At 44.0% G+C, this 14784-nt stretch overlaps 1 long non-coding RNA gene across 3 annotated transcripts; it reads left to right on the forward strand.

Moving 5' to 3' along the window:
• The first annotated feature begins 814 nt into the window (after nt 1-814).
• Nucleotides 815-14118, forward strand: LOC142624048 (uncharacterized). Of its 3 annotated transcripts, none has more exons than XR_012842266.1 (3): nt 815-1079; nt 1683-1755; nt 13561-14118. It is a non-coding gene; the product is annotated as an uncharacterized LOC142624048 (long non-coding RNA). The 3 variants fall into 3 exon arrangements; XR_012842268.1 differs by having other exon boundaries at nt 13899-14118; XR_012842267.1 differs by having other exon boundaries at nt 815-1755; nt 13899-14118.
• The last annotated feature ends 666 nt before the right edge of the window (nt 14119-14784 follow it).

The raw sequence follows: 14784 nt of genomic DNA on the forward strand, positions 1-14784 counted from the left end.
CTACATCAATTCAATTCACAAGCATACCAACACGGCCAAAGCAAACCGAAAACCCCAAAATCCCAAACCAAACACACACAGAAAATACCCATTCTGAATAAAGAAAGATTCAATGCAAAATACATGAACAAAGAAAAAAGGAAAAGACCATTCACTTACCTTACAAGTTGTTCTCTCAATCAAGGTTTTCTCTGTGAGCAAGAGGGAGGCAGTGGAGGCGCGGAGCAAGATAAAGGGTTATCAGTTTTCTCTGTGTACAAAGCACTCACCTTTTTTTTTAGTTTTGAGAGACCGCGTAGACTGAAGGAAAAGGGTGGAGACTGAGTGAGAGAACATTGGTGAGTACGAAGAGGGTGAGTGAGTGAGAGTGGAGAGGGTGAGCGAGTGAGAGAGGCTGAGGTTCGGTGTGTGAGAGTGAGAGGGTGGGTGAGAGGGAGAGTGAGTGAGAGTCTGCTGTGTTAGAGAGAGGGGAGAGTATCTGTGCGAGAGGCGTTAATTTTGAAAAAAAACCCAAATTGAAATCGAGTCTTACAAACTCGGTTTCCTATTTTCCACGTGGATCAACCACGTCATACCTAGATGGCCACGTCACATAAATCGAGTCTTAGAGACTCGATTTCTAGGTGGACGCCACCTAAAAAAAATGACACATCAAACTGAAAAACTAAGTCTGAAAGACTCGATTTATAGGCCCAAAATCGAGCCTTTAAGACTCGAGATGTTAGTAAATTATATAGTTTGGCAACCGGGCCTGCTAACTATATAGTTGGAAACTAAGGGTTAATTTGCTATTTTCACCACGTTTTGTCCACTGGGCAAATTTTGCCCATTACATATTCCTTTCTTCTCCCAGCCTCTGTATTTTATCCCCTTCTCCTGCACTCTGTACTTTATTTCTTGCAAGTTGCAACACAATTTTTTCCCTATTTGCAAGCAAAGCCTCAAAGCAAAATATTCACAAGGCACTTTGAGAAGAAATAGAGAGCTGGAGAGAGAAGTCTGAGGGCTGCCAATATTTTTAAGCCAACACCCACTTTCAGTCGGCATCCCACCACCGTTATACTGCCGTCACCACATCGGTAAATGTATTTTCTTACGCACAAAAAATTTGATATGGACTGCTTAGTTTTGATTTAGGCATCTAGCCTAAATTTGGTTTTGATTAAGGTTTAAAATTTGGAATTGGTTTGAGGGAGTTAGAAAGATGAGAAAAAGAATGGTATGATTGGAGGACTCTGAAAAATGTTGCATGTCATGTGTTTGAGGAAATTTCTCGTAGACAGGTGGTGCATAATCCTTTGATTCAATCTTTTCTTTTCCCCATCTTGATATAAATATTGGCCTTTCGTTGGATTCACAAAATCCAATTGACCACAAGTGTTTAATTTTTGTGTGTTAGGTTTTAGTTGTAATTGAATTCTTGGCTTAGTTGGTTTGCAGCAGTTTTTCTGCTTTTGGGAAATTCTTAGATTCCAACATAATCAAACAAGGAAATATGTGGCACTGGTATGAAAACCATGAATATTGGCACACCTTTGGGGTTTGTAAGTTGGAAAATAGGATTACAAACCATGTGCATGTTACAGTAGTTTTTAGCAGCCCCTAAAAAGAAGAGACAGGTTATTCTTATTCTTGATTTAATTCGTGTAAACTACATGTCTAGCCTACTGTTTTTGCTGCAGAATGCAATTTTGGGTGTTGGTCTATTTCTTGAAGACAATGCATGAGGTTGTCTTGATCTAACTCATTGTAAAGGTCAGAACCTTAAGTTCATGAATTACACTTCATAAGTTGCCAAAAACAAATTCTTTTTTTAACATTGTCCTGGAACTGAATCATTCATGACTGATTATAATTTAAAATGTAGTTTCCTTCTTACCGATGATCCCTTATCAATCACATGACCATATATAAATGGCTGTGGAACTTGACAAATTGATAAAGAATGTGTCTTTCTAATTATTTTTACGATAAGCTTTTGATACCATTTTTAGATATTTGGTTGTGTAATGATTGGACTAATCGTTATACTAATAGTTGGTACATGTTAACAGTTTACTGATTAGCTTTCTATAACATGTGAGAGTTGGTAATGGTATTATTAGAAGGGGAAAAAATTTTAAAAGGTAGAACATATAAAGTATGATTGACAGATTTGCTTGAAAACATTAATTCTTTGTAGTTGTAGTTCTTTTATTGACAAGCTTTGGTTTCAAATTAAAATTTCAGTTTTGAATAGATTAAGGCAAAGAGGAAGAGGCGTTTTTAATAGTAGGTCATTTACTATGAATTCTAGACCATTGTTAAAAATATATACCTTTCTAAATTAGAAAAACTTGGAACTTACATTCAGCAAAAAAGAAATTGCAAAACTTCTCAAATTTTATTTTCATTGGGTTGAATAAGGTGAATTAGATTTGGTTACATGTATTTGGAAGTATACTAAAAATATGCTAAACAATTTAAATTCTTATATCATTTTCATTCATTCTTGCATAAAATTTTTTTTCTTATCTATTTATTGGTGACTTTAGGGGTCCAAAATTGAGGTAAATTTCAAGTATAGGTTTTAGTTTTGATATAAGGCTCACAAGGTATGTGTAAGAGCACAATTGCACCTGGACCCAAAGACAACTACGGGCTCAGGCCCAACGAGACTTAGACAATAAAATTTGTAGAGCTTGGGCTTGTAACCTAGATTAGAAGCGCTGAGAACTTAATAATGGGCTAAGAGTTACAAACACATGTAGATAACAAAGGATAACTGAAAATAGGCCTCCTCGGACATAAACCGAGGACCACTTCTGTATTATTGATATTTCTTCCTTAGAAGTTACAATTCTTAGTTTCTTTCTTTTTTTGCTAATCCCCCCTTTCTCTGACCTCCACCCCCCTTAAATACTTCATTCCCTGATACATTTGGGACAGTGACTAGAAGTTTCAGTCTTACTGTTCAGGGGTCACTTTCCCATTAATGCGGCCAGGGAGGTAGGTGCAGAGCCTTTAATGCGAAGGTGGCAGCCTTTGCACTTGATATTTTCTTTAACGCTGGTGCATCTAGAAGGTTCAGGGTGTCCCCTTTTAACCATTAATTTTTCCAGAGTTATGCCCTGACCTTCATAATGAAGTTTTGAGTTCTCTTAGATTTGTCCGAGGAGCAGCTCGTTCTCGGCTGTACCCTCGGGTCCTCGGCGTATGGGCCAATTCGTAGAGTTTAATTCTGGAGTAGGTCGGCCCTCCATGCTACAGTCCAAAGGCCCATATGCCCACTTGGGTCCTTTTACCCCCCACAATAGCCCCTCAAAACTCTATTTTTCATCATCCGAGGAGAAAAATAGGGTTTTGATCCAACGAAAACTCTCCCCACACGTTCTGTAAATAACTACACGTGTGAAGACCGTTTCGCGTTTCAGAGGATGCCACTTAGCGGTTTTATTTTCAAAAACGCGCGCATTTATTACCGTAAGTTATACCTTGTCCCCCACGTTCGACGGTAAAATGAGCATCCAATGGTCCTTGTTACTCCACGAAAATTTGGGCGGGACAAATACAATTTCGAGGCAGCTTCCCGCACGTCGTGACGCTTCGGGAACCTGAACCTTCATTTATTTCTCCAGAGGCTAATCCCATCAAAACATCAGCAATCACCTTTTGTCCGCAGAAATCCGTGGAAATTTGCACAACTTGAAATTTGTAAGTTCTCATTTCTTTTCTCTTAACCCTTTCTCCTCGGACCTTGTCCTTGGCTCCCCTTATAACAGTTCTCCCTCTTAGAACTTAGTTTTTTTATTCCTTTCTAATGGGAAAGTTTAAATGTTTAGTTGATACTGCCGCCAGGATGGAAGGCTTTAGAGCCAAGTATCGTATTCCCAGCGACGTAGGTTTAGAATATTGCCCGACGGAAGCCGTGGCCGGTTCTAAGAAGGCTGGAGAGGTTATCATCCCAATGGTAGCCTTCGTAGAAGGTGGGATGACCCTCCCAATGAAGCCTGTAACCATGGAGTACCTTTGCAACCACCGGTTGTGTCCCGATCAATGCGCCCCAAACGTTTTTAGAGTTTTGGGTAGCGTCGACGCTCTAAACGAGCAAATGGGTCTGAACCTCACCTGGCATGATGTCGTCTTCATGTACGAGTGCCACAAACTCACTGGAGTAGGTTACTACATCAAATCCCGCTCCAGCGTAATTAGGTTGATCTCCTGTTTGCCCAAGTCCAATAAAGGCATGAAGGATGACTACTTCATCGTTTCTGGCAACTGGCACGACGGCCTCCACTGCCCAGTTGAGTGGGGAGTTCCAGGTGCGACACCTTAGGATTTAACTTCCCATCCCATAACTCCCTAAATCATCTAGGAATGTGCATTTGTATTTACTTAAGCGTCTACCTTTAATTTATTATATGTTCTGTACCTCTGACCATGTTTGTTTATTTGGATGTTTTTCTTTGCAGATAAGCAAAACGTACACCCTCGCTTGAGCCACTGCAACGTTGCAGATTTGAACAGAGTGCTACGTTCCGAGGTGTTCGTCAACAGAGACTTACAACTTAGGGCGGCCCACTTGATTCTGGGGTACGATCCCGTCTCCTCGGACTTCCAGGAGATCGAGAACGCAATAATCGCGGGTGACCGAAGGCGCAGGAAAATCAATGTAGCCAGACCTCACTTTTTGGCCGATCACGACATCCCTGACGCCCCAAACACCGTATTGTACACACAGCCCATCGCGGCCATCCCACTTGTCTTGCACTCTCAGGCAATTGCTGTCCCAGAGGAGCGAGTGTCTTCCTCGAACACATTGGACGAGGAGATAGACCAGTTTCGGCTCGAGGACTCCCCCCGACCTCGCGGAAACCCGTTTATCATCCTTTCCGACGAGGAAGAAGAAGAAGCCGAGGCCTCTAGGATCGCGGGTCTAGTGATAGCGCGTCCAGACGACAGTTCCATTGAAGAAGAGATGGACAAGCTAAAGGACCTTATGACTGATAGAGGCGCCTGAGTGGCAAAGAAAGGAGCAAGAGGGTCCCAAGCTCCCCCTGCCTTGCCACCACCCCTCCTCCAGCCGAGCCAAAACCTCCCACTGACGATTCTAAGAAGAAAAGAAAAGTGGATGCCGAGGGAGCTGGTGGCAAGAAGCCAAAGAAGCTGAAACAACAGCCACCGCCGGCCTAGCAGCAGAAGCTGGATAAGGGCAAAGGGCGCGCCCGCTCAGTTGAGAGTGGGGAGATTAGGGACGTGGCGGAGGTGCGCCGAGCACCAGCCACTTGGTCTCCTGACTTGAGGCTGGACGGCGCCTCAATTCCCTGCCACTCCAGCATTAGGGCAGTCCAACAGGGCCACGCCCACCACTTAGCCGAGGTGTTGGAGCATCCTCTTCTGCTGCCCAAGGATATGGAATCCTTGGAGAAGATGGGCCAGCCGCAGCTGTTCCTCTCGTTAAAGAGGGGTTTAGCTCTGGTAAGTTCCATTTTACACTTCTATTCTATTTTTATTTGTAAACACTTCACTGCATTTAACCTCCTAACATTTTTGCAGTCCATCCAAGAGGTTTTCGCGGCCGAGAAGTTTGTGGATGACTCTCGGAAGCGCGCTGGGATGGAGCAGGAGCTAAGACAAGAGGCAAAAAGGTCCCTAGACCAGGCCCTAGCAGAAAATAGGAAGCTTACGTCACAGCTGGCCGACTTGAAAAGAGAAAGAGATGGTGACAAGGCCAGCTTGAAGACGATGGAGAGCCAAGTGGAGGGGCAGCGTAAGCTTCTCCACCAAAAGGATGATGAGCTTGCCCAAGTCCAACAGGCACGCTCTGACTTGGAAAAGGAGCTTACGCGGGCGAAGGAGGAAGCTCGCGCCCACAAGCACACCCTGGAGGCCGCGAAGAAGGCCAGTTATCAGGAGGGGGTGGCCAGAACGCAAGAAGAGCTGACAGAGGCTTTTGCGGCCTTGTGCCGAGAGTACTGTCAGCAGGTTTGGGGAGAGGCCATGAATGCAGCAGGGGTTCCTCAAGCTTTCGAGCTGAGGAAGCACGAGAACATCTGGCTTCCCCTAGACATACAGGAGATTGAAGACCCTCCTGTTGCTGCCTCTCCTGCCCTTCCTCCTATGGTGTAAGAGCTCGTTCCTACTCCTACAGAACCTGAAGGTTCCCATAAAGAGAAGGACGAGTGCAGTGGCGCCGAGAAGGAGCAGATCTAAAGCATGGAGCCCCCTATTCCTTCAACAGACAAAGGGAAACAAGCCTTGTCCACCTTTGAGCTAGAATTGAAGAGTTCTGAGGCTGGCAGCAGCTCCCCTCAAGACCCCCCTTCCCTAGTTTAGGGCCTAGTATAGGAACTTTTTGTACTCTCCTTCTTTGTATACAATTAATGAAGAAAATTTCTATTCAACTTTCATTCATGTTGTCTTCGTTTTACTTTATTCTTTTTGTGCTTGCCATGAAAGTTTTCAATAACAAATAGTTAAAGGGAAAACAAAATAAATAAGTATGACTCCACCATGCAAACCACTATGACTTCAAAACAGCCGCATAACTTAATTTAGACATCAAATAATGTCACAGTTAGACAACTCACATGACAGCAAAACCGTGGTAATATGACATATTGCTTTCAGTAGGATGTAAGGTCCGAAGACCATTCCTTACAAAAATTTGTTTAACACTTAAAAAATGAAGAACTTGAGATCCAAATTAATGAATGGTGAGATAATGATTTCCACAAAACAGGTGATAAAAGTAAGAACAGTGACAAGATATTAAGAACAGTGACAAGGTTTGTGGTCCGAGGACTACACTTAACCAAGTTTCTGTTTGATTCTTAAGAACTGTAACTCCAAATGTTAATTTCCCCAAAGTAGGAGGTCCGAGGACCCGGCATAACTAAGGTTCTGTTTAACAAATGACAAGACATCAATTTCCACAAGGTTTGTGGTCCGAGGACTACACTTAACCAAGTTTCTATTTGATTCTTAAGAACTGTAACTTCAAATGTTAATTTCCCCAAAGTAGGAGGTCCGAGGACCCGGCATAACTAAGGTTCTGTTTAACAAATGACAAGACATCAATTTCCACAAGGTTTGTGGTCCGAGGACTACACTTAACCAAGTTTCTGTTTGATTCTTAGGAACTGTAAATTCAAATGTAAGAGGTACTTATAACTTTGAAATGTTAACTAACAAAAGCACATTTTATTAATAATAATACCTTCTAAGGTTATTTACATTCCATGAGCGTGGTACAATTCTTTCATCTAAGTCAACTAGTCGATATGACCCTATGCCTGCTACTGAAACAATGCGATAGGGGCCTTCCCAGTTGGGACCTAACTTACCCCAAGCCGGATTCTTTGAAGTGCCCACAACTTTCCTAAGTACAAGATCACCAATTGCGAGCAGTCTTAGCTTCACGTGAGCATCATATCCCCGTTTTAGCTTCTGTTGATAATAGGCCATTTGGACCATAGCTGCCTCGCGTCGTTCCTCAAGTAAATCAAGATCTTTCTCTAGGAGTCCATTGTTATTCTCCGGGCTAAAAGATCTCGTCTTTAGGGTGGGAAAACCGGATTCCAGAGGTATCACCGCCTCGGCTCCATAAGTCATAGAGAATGGCGTTTCTCCCGTGGACCTGCGCGGTGTGGTCCGATACATCCACAGAACATGAGGGAGCTCTTCTACCCATCTGTCTTTTGCATCGTCCAACCTTTTCTTAAGCCCACTGACTATGACCTTGTTAACGGCCTCGGCTTGCCCATTTCCCTGAGGATAAGCTGGGGTGGAGTATCTATTTACGATACCCACGTCACCACAATATTGCCTAAAAGCCTTGCTGTCAAATTGAACGCCATTATCTGAGATAAGTGTATGTGGTACACCAAATCTAGTGACAATATTTTTTCAGACAAACTTCTTGGAATCAACATCTCTGATATTTGCTAAGGGCTCGGCCTCAACCTATTTAGTGAAATAGTCTGTTCCCACAAGAAGCCATCTTTTATTTCTTGCAGCTTTCGGAAATGGCCCCACTATGTCCAATCCCCATTGGGCAAAAGGCCAAGGACTGGAGAAAGGGTTAAGAACCCCTCCAGGTTGATGAATATTAGGGGCGAACCTCTGGCATTGATCACATTTTCTAGCATAGTCTTGAGCCTCTCTCTGCATATTGGGCCACCAATAACCCTGAGTCAGAGCTCTATGGGCTAAGGACCTTCCCCCAGTGTGGCTTCCACAAATTCCCTCATGCAGTTCCTCTAGTAGTGCTTCCGTTGATTCGAGGTGCACACACAACAAGTACGGTCCTGAGAAGGATCGTTTGTACAGCTTCTGGTCCTCAAACAACTAGAAACGTGGCGCCTTTCGACATATCTTTTCTGCTTTAGATTTGTCCTCAAGAAGGGTATCATTCTTAAGAAAAGATATAATCGGGTCAATCCAACTAAGTCCAGGCCTTATTAGATGAACGTGAACTGTGTTGACAATGGTAAAAGTTGGCTCCAACAAATCCTCCACGAGGATAACCCTTGGCAGGTCCTGAGCCGAGAACGTCGCCAACGTAGCCAAAGAATCTACATGGGTTTTTCCACTCCTAGAAATATGAGCTAAGACAAATGAGTCAAATTCAGCCTGCTGACGCTTGACCTGGGCCAAATATTCCTGCATTCTAGGGTCCCTAGCCTACATGGTCCCCATGACTTGGCCGACCACTAACTGAGAGTCCGAGAACACATGGATTTCCTTTCCACCCATCCTACGTACCATCTGCATGCCCACCAAGACTGCTTCATACTTGGCCTCATTGTTAGTAGCCAAGAATGCCAATCTCAAAGATTTTTCGAAGACAATTCCCTCAGGGGACATTAGAACAAGTCCAACACCAGACCCATTCTGATTAGCAGCCCCATCCACATATACTTTCCAAGTCGAAGGCACTGCGGCCGTGATCACACCAACTGATTTCCCATCCAAGTATGCTTCTTTTAGAGTTTCTTCTAGCAATGGTTCAGTAAACTCTGCCACCAAGTCAGCGAGGACCTGGCCCTTCACCGAGGTGCGAGGCTGGTATTTAACGTCAAACGCCCCTAAAATGGTCCCCCACTTTGCCACCCTACCAGAGTAATCGGCGCTGCGTAACACTGCCTTGAGAGGCAATTGGGTCAGAACCACTACGGTGTGAGACTGGAAATAATGAGGAAGCTTACGCGTGGCGTGAACTATGGCCAGAAGCGCTTTCTCCAAGAGCAGATAGCGCACCTTGGCCTCATTTAAAGACTTACTAACGTAGTAGACCAGTCTTTGCACCCCACTTTCATTCCTTATAAGGACTAGGCTGACTGCGTGGACGGCCACTGCTAGATAAGCAAACAAGATCTCGTCCGCCTCGGGACAAGACAAGATGGGTGGCCGAGAAAGATATTGTTTAAGCTGCTGAAAAGCTAACACGCAATCCTCAGTCCATTAAAACCCTTTCCACTTATTCAACAATTGGAAGAAATGACGGCATCGGTCAGCTGACCGAGAGATAAACCTATTCAATGCGGCAATCATTCCGGTCAATTTCTAGATCTCTTTTGGGTTCCGAGGCGGCTGCAAATCCTGAATAGCCTTGACCTGCACTAGGTTCACCTCTATGCCTCTGTGAGTAATCATGTATCCCAAAAACTTTCCGGACCCCACGCCAAAAGAGCACTTTGAGGTGTTAAGGCGCAGTTTGTACTTTCTTAGCACCTGGAAGGTGTCGGCTAGATCTTTGACGTGCGAGGGTATTGTGTTACTCTTCACCACCATATCATCTACGTACACCTCAATGGTCTTCCCTAGTTGTTGTTCGAACATTCTAGTCATCATTCTCTGGTAGGTAGCCCTAGCATTCTTCAACCCGAACGGCATGACCTTATAGTGGTAGTTTCCTATTGGAGTAATGAAAGCAGTTTTCTCCTGATCTTCCTATGCTAGTGGAATCTGATGGTAACCTTGGAAGGCGTCCAAAAAACTCATTCGAGGATGTCCGACAGTGGCATCCACCAGTTGATCAATACGCGATATTGGGAACGAATCCTTGGGGTAGGCCTTGTTCAAATTTGTGAAGTCCACACATACTCTCCACGTTCCATTCTTCTTTTTAACCACAACCGTATGCGCCAACCATTCGGGGTAGAAAATTTCTTTAATAGCCCCAGCCCTCTTGAGTTTAAGCACCTCTTCCTTTACAACCTCGGCATGCTCTTTGGAAGAACGTCGAGGTGGCTGCCTTCTCGGCACAATGGCAGGGTTGACATTCAAACGATGACAAATGAAGTTCGGATCTACGCCTGGAGCCTCATAAGGGTCCCATGCAAAAACATCAATATTGTCCTTCAGAAATTCCAACAACTCCATCTTCTCCTGGTGTGGCAAACATATGCCTACTTGGAAGAACCTCTTTGGATCATCGGCTATCAGAAACTTCTCTAACTCCTCACAATGAGCCTCCTCTCCTGTCACCATTCCAGGTGCATCAGGAGCTGTTAACTGCTATAAGTCTTTGGTGATCAGAGCCAAAGATTCGGCTTCCGTTTGGTGCAGCACTGCAGCCGATATGCATTGCCTAGCCACCGACTGGCTGCCGAGGATCTCTTCAACACATTCCCCCGAGGGGAACTTAACTTTAACATGCAAGGTAGAGGAGACAGCTCCAAGAGCGTGCAGCCATGGCCTGGCGAGGATGGCTGTATATGGAGAGTACGCGTCAACCACAATGAAATCTACCTCAACCGTTTCTGAGCCGGATTGAACGGGCAAACGGATCTGTCCCTTCGGCACAACGGCTTTCCCTTCGAAGCTTATAAGTGGCGAGTCATAAGGAGTAAGATCTTCCAGCTTCAATCTTAACCCCTTAAATAGATCAGGGTACATGATATTTGCACCGCTGCCCTGATCTATCATCACCCTCCTCACATCATAGTTCCCTATCCTAAGCGTAACTACAAGAGCATCGTCATGGGGTTGGATAGTCCCTACCTTATCCTCATTGGAAAATCCCAAGACGGGCAAATTTAGCTTCAACCTCTTCGGCCTGCAGCCCAACTCTCGGCCTGAGGATGTGAAACTGCCATCACCCTGGTGGGACCCGAGCCAGTCCTGCCAGGTGCAGCAAAAATAACATTAATTGTTCCTAACGCCGGCCGAGATGAATTATTCCTCTGATTGTTTGAACCAGATTGACTGCCCTGCCCGCTAGGTTGGCACAAGTGCTGCTTCAGTTTTCCTTCACTGACAAGCTGCTCTAAGTGGTTCCAAAGGGTCCGAAAATTCTCGGTAGTGTGGCCCACATCCTGATGGTATTGGCAGAAAAGGTTCTGGTTCCTCTTTGTGGGATCTCCTGCCATCTTGCTAGGCCACCTGAAGAAGGGCTCCTTACGAACTTTTTCCAGCAACTGATGTGCTGGTTCTCGAAACACAGTGTTCACGGCTTGAGGTGCTGCTGAGCCGGGCTGCCCAACATAATCTCTTCTCAGCTTGTTATTGTGGTACCTGTCCGACCTGAAATCCCTTCTTTCCTGCGGGATAACCTTCTCCTTACCCTTTCCTTGCTGTTGGTCTTCCTCCACCCTCTTGTACTCGTCAATACGGTCCATGAGGCGACGTACGCTGCGGACGGGCTTTTTAGTCAAAGACTTTCTCAGATCGTGATCAGTAGGAAGACCTACCTTAAAGGTATTGAGCGCCACCTCATCAAAGTCACCATCTATTTCATTAAACATCTCCCAGTAATGGTCGGAGTATGCTTTCAACGTCTCCCCTTCCCTCATGGTCATAGATAACAGCGAGTCCAATGACCGAGGTACTTTGCTACACGTAATGAACCGCGAAGCGAATGCTCTAGTAAGCTCCCCAAACGAACCTATAGACCCCGATTTAAGGCCGTTGAACCACCTCATAGCAACAGGTCCCAAGCTAGAGGGGAAAACTTTACACATCAGGGTCTCGTTGTGAGAGTGCACCGCCAGCCTCTGGTTAAAGTGACTTACGTGCTCCACCGGATCAGTCCGGCCATTGTAGATGGTAAAGGTGGGTTGCGTAAACCTCCTGGGAAGCCTCCCCTTCTCAATCCTCCATGAAAATGGAGATTTGGAGAGTTGGTGCAACGCCCGACTCATAGCATCATTACCTAAGCCCCTAGAAGGAAGCTTCTTGCGTCTGCAAGCTGGCTAGTCGTCCTCCTCACCAGAGGACATTGCACTGGGGGGTGAGCATGACCTTGAGCTGTAGCTACCTCCCCGTACCTCCTCTGAGGAAGGATCAGATGAGGATGGTGAAGACCTGCGTCTGGCGCGACGTAACTTTCTCTTCAAACAATTAATCTCCTTCTGCATGGCTTTAGCACCATCTTCATGGGTGGTGCTAACCCCCACCATGAGTATGGCTAGCCCTGGGGTATTCTGTATGGACACTTCCCTCACGATCCCTTCGACGCTCAAGACGCTCGAAAAGATCCTCCGGTTGTGATCCCTGTGACTCTGCATGGTGAGAACCCAAGCCTGCCATAGTATCCCAACTCCTTCCAGACTAGATTTCCCACAGACGGCGCCAATTGTAAAAGCACAATTGCACCTGGACCCAAAGACAACTACGGGCTCAGGCCCAACGAGACTTAGACAATAAAATTTGTAGAGCTTGGGCTTGTAACCTAGATTAGAAGCGCTGAGAACTTAATAATGGGCTAAGAGTTACAAACACATGTAGATAACAAAGGATAACTGAAAATAGGCCTCCTCGGACATAAACCGAGGACCACTTCTGTATTATTGATATTTCTTCCTTAGAAGTTACAATTCTTAGTTTCTTTCTTTTTTTGCTCATCCCCCCCTTTCTCTGACCTCCACCCCCCTTAAATACTTCCTTCCCTGATACATTTGGGACAGTGACTAGAAGCTTCAGTCTTACTGTTCAGGGGTCACTTCCCCATTAATGCAGCCAGGGAGGTAGGTGCAGAGCCTTTAATGCGGAGGTGGCAGCATTTGCACTTGATATTTTCTTTAACGCTGGTGCATCTAGAAGGTTCAGGGTGTCCCCTTTTAACCATTAGTCTTTCTAGAGTTATGCCCTGACCTTCATAATGAAGTTTTGAGTTCTCTTAGATTTGTCCGAGGAGAAGCTCATTCTCGGCTGTACCCTCGGGTACTCGGCGTATGGGCCAATTCGTAAAGTTTAATTCTGGAGCAGGTCGGCCCTCCATGCTACAGTCCAAAGGCCCATATGCCCACTTGGGTCCTTTTACCCCCCACAGTATGTTTACTGCATACAGAGGTTTTTGAGTTTTCAATTCATTTCATGATATGAGAAAATCAGATTTGTATTCTAGATTGGGCAGTAAAGACCCTTTCCGCATTTGATGTTAAAAAGATTGCATCTTAATTTATTGAAAGCCATGACGTTTTTGTTTAAGTGCACAAATACTAAATTTACCGTCTCATAACAATATGATAATGTTAGCTTCTTTGCTTTTTATATTTCTGCTTAATGAATTCAATAGTTTGAGAATTGAAAGTTTCTTCATGACATATGTCCTAATTGTTCCAGTTTATCAAACAGTTCTTGGCTTTCTCAAAAGTGGGTTTGTATTTTCAGTTTTGTGGTTTTTGTCAAGAGGTCAGTTTTTTCTTTTAAGCCTTTGTGCATTTCTTGGTTTTTATTTTTACTGGGATTTGTTAATTTTGAAAGGATAATTGTAATGTTTTGTTTGATGGGGTTGCAAAACTATTTTAATGCTCCTATAAGGCTTGCATTTTTGTTCTTTAGAAAGCAGTTTATGACTGCACGTGTGGTTCTTTTCCAATTGTAGTTACATTGAGGTTTATTCAATCTGTTCTCTTCTATTAATGTTTCCTGAATGTGGATTGAAAATTGGATTCTTATGGTTTTGCTTACAGTTACAGGGATTTGGCATTTTATTATCTGGGTTATTTGGAACTATGGATTCTCTGCATCTGCATAAAACTCTTAATACACTACACAAATCCTACTGCTTGAACAATTCAGAAACTACGAGACTAGAATAGCTAGGTATTTACAAGTATTCTCCTTTATTTTGTATGGTTTCTTGCATATTTATTGTTAATATGTTTCGATAAAGAATCTGAAATTGGAATCTGATTGCATAATTATTGGTTTTGATATAGGAATTTTATTCTTTAAGCTGAGGTTGTTTATGCATTAATCTGTTTAGTCCATAACTTAAAGAGTCCCAAAGTTCTCCAAATGGAAAACTGTTGTTTAGAGGGAGCTCAAAATATAGAGAACCAATCATGAAAGCAGTGCTGCATTGGCTGCAAGCTAGGAATGCTATGTGATATTCTGGACTGAACAGAATTAAACTACTAGTGTGGTTATCAGAGAACTGAGTCTCTATGGTGAGCATCACTCCTTTTGCCACGAGAGTATAATCAAATGCATGTGTGTGTTTGCATGCGTGTGCACCTGTGTGTGGCAGGGGCATGTTGTAAAACACGGGTCAGTCTCAGTCCCTTGCAAAACTAATTTCTATTGTGTATGATACTTGGTTTGGGTTGACATTGTTTAGATACCATAAATATGTAAATGATGGTTCAACTAAATGACCATCCTGTGCTCAAATCCTAATAGAGCACAAAATTCATATACGTTTGATATTTTAACCATAACTAGCCAGCCCTCACAAACCATGATAGTCTTTATTGACTGACAGTGGCAGTTCTGTATCTCTTCTCTTAAGCATCTTACACATGTTTTATGGAGACATATTGTGAACTTCGAGCTTAATGAGTCTCTCTCTCTCTG

Source organism: Castanea sativa, chromosome 2 (assembly GCF_040712315.1).
Source record: "Castanea sativa cultivar Marrone di Chiusa Pesio chromosome 2, ASM4071231v1".
NCBI classification, from domain to species: domain Eukaryota; kingdom Viridiplantae; phylum Streptophyta; class Magnoliopsida; order Fagales; family Fagaceae; genus Castanea; species Castanea sativa.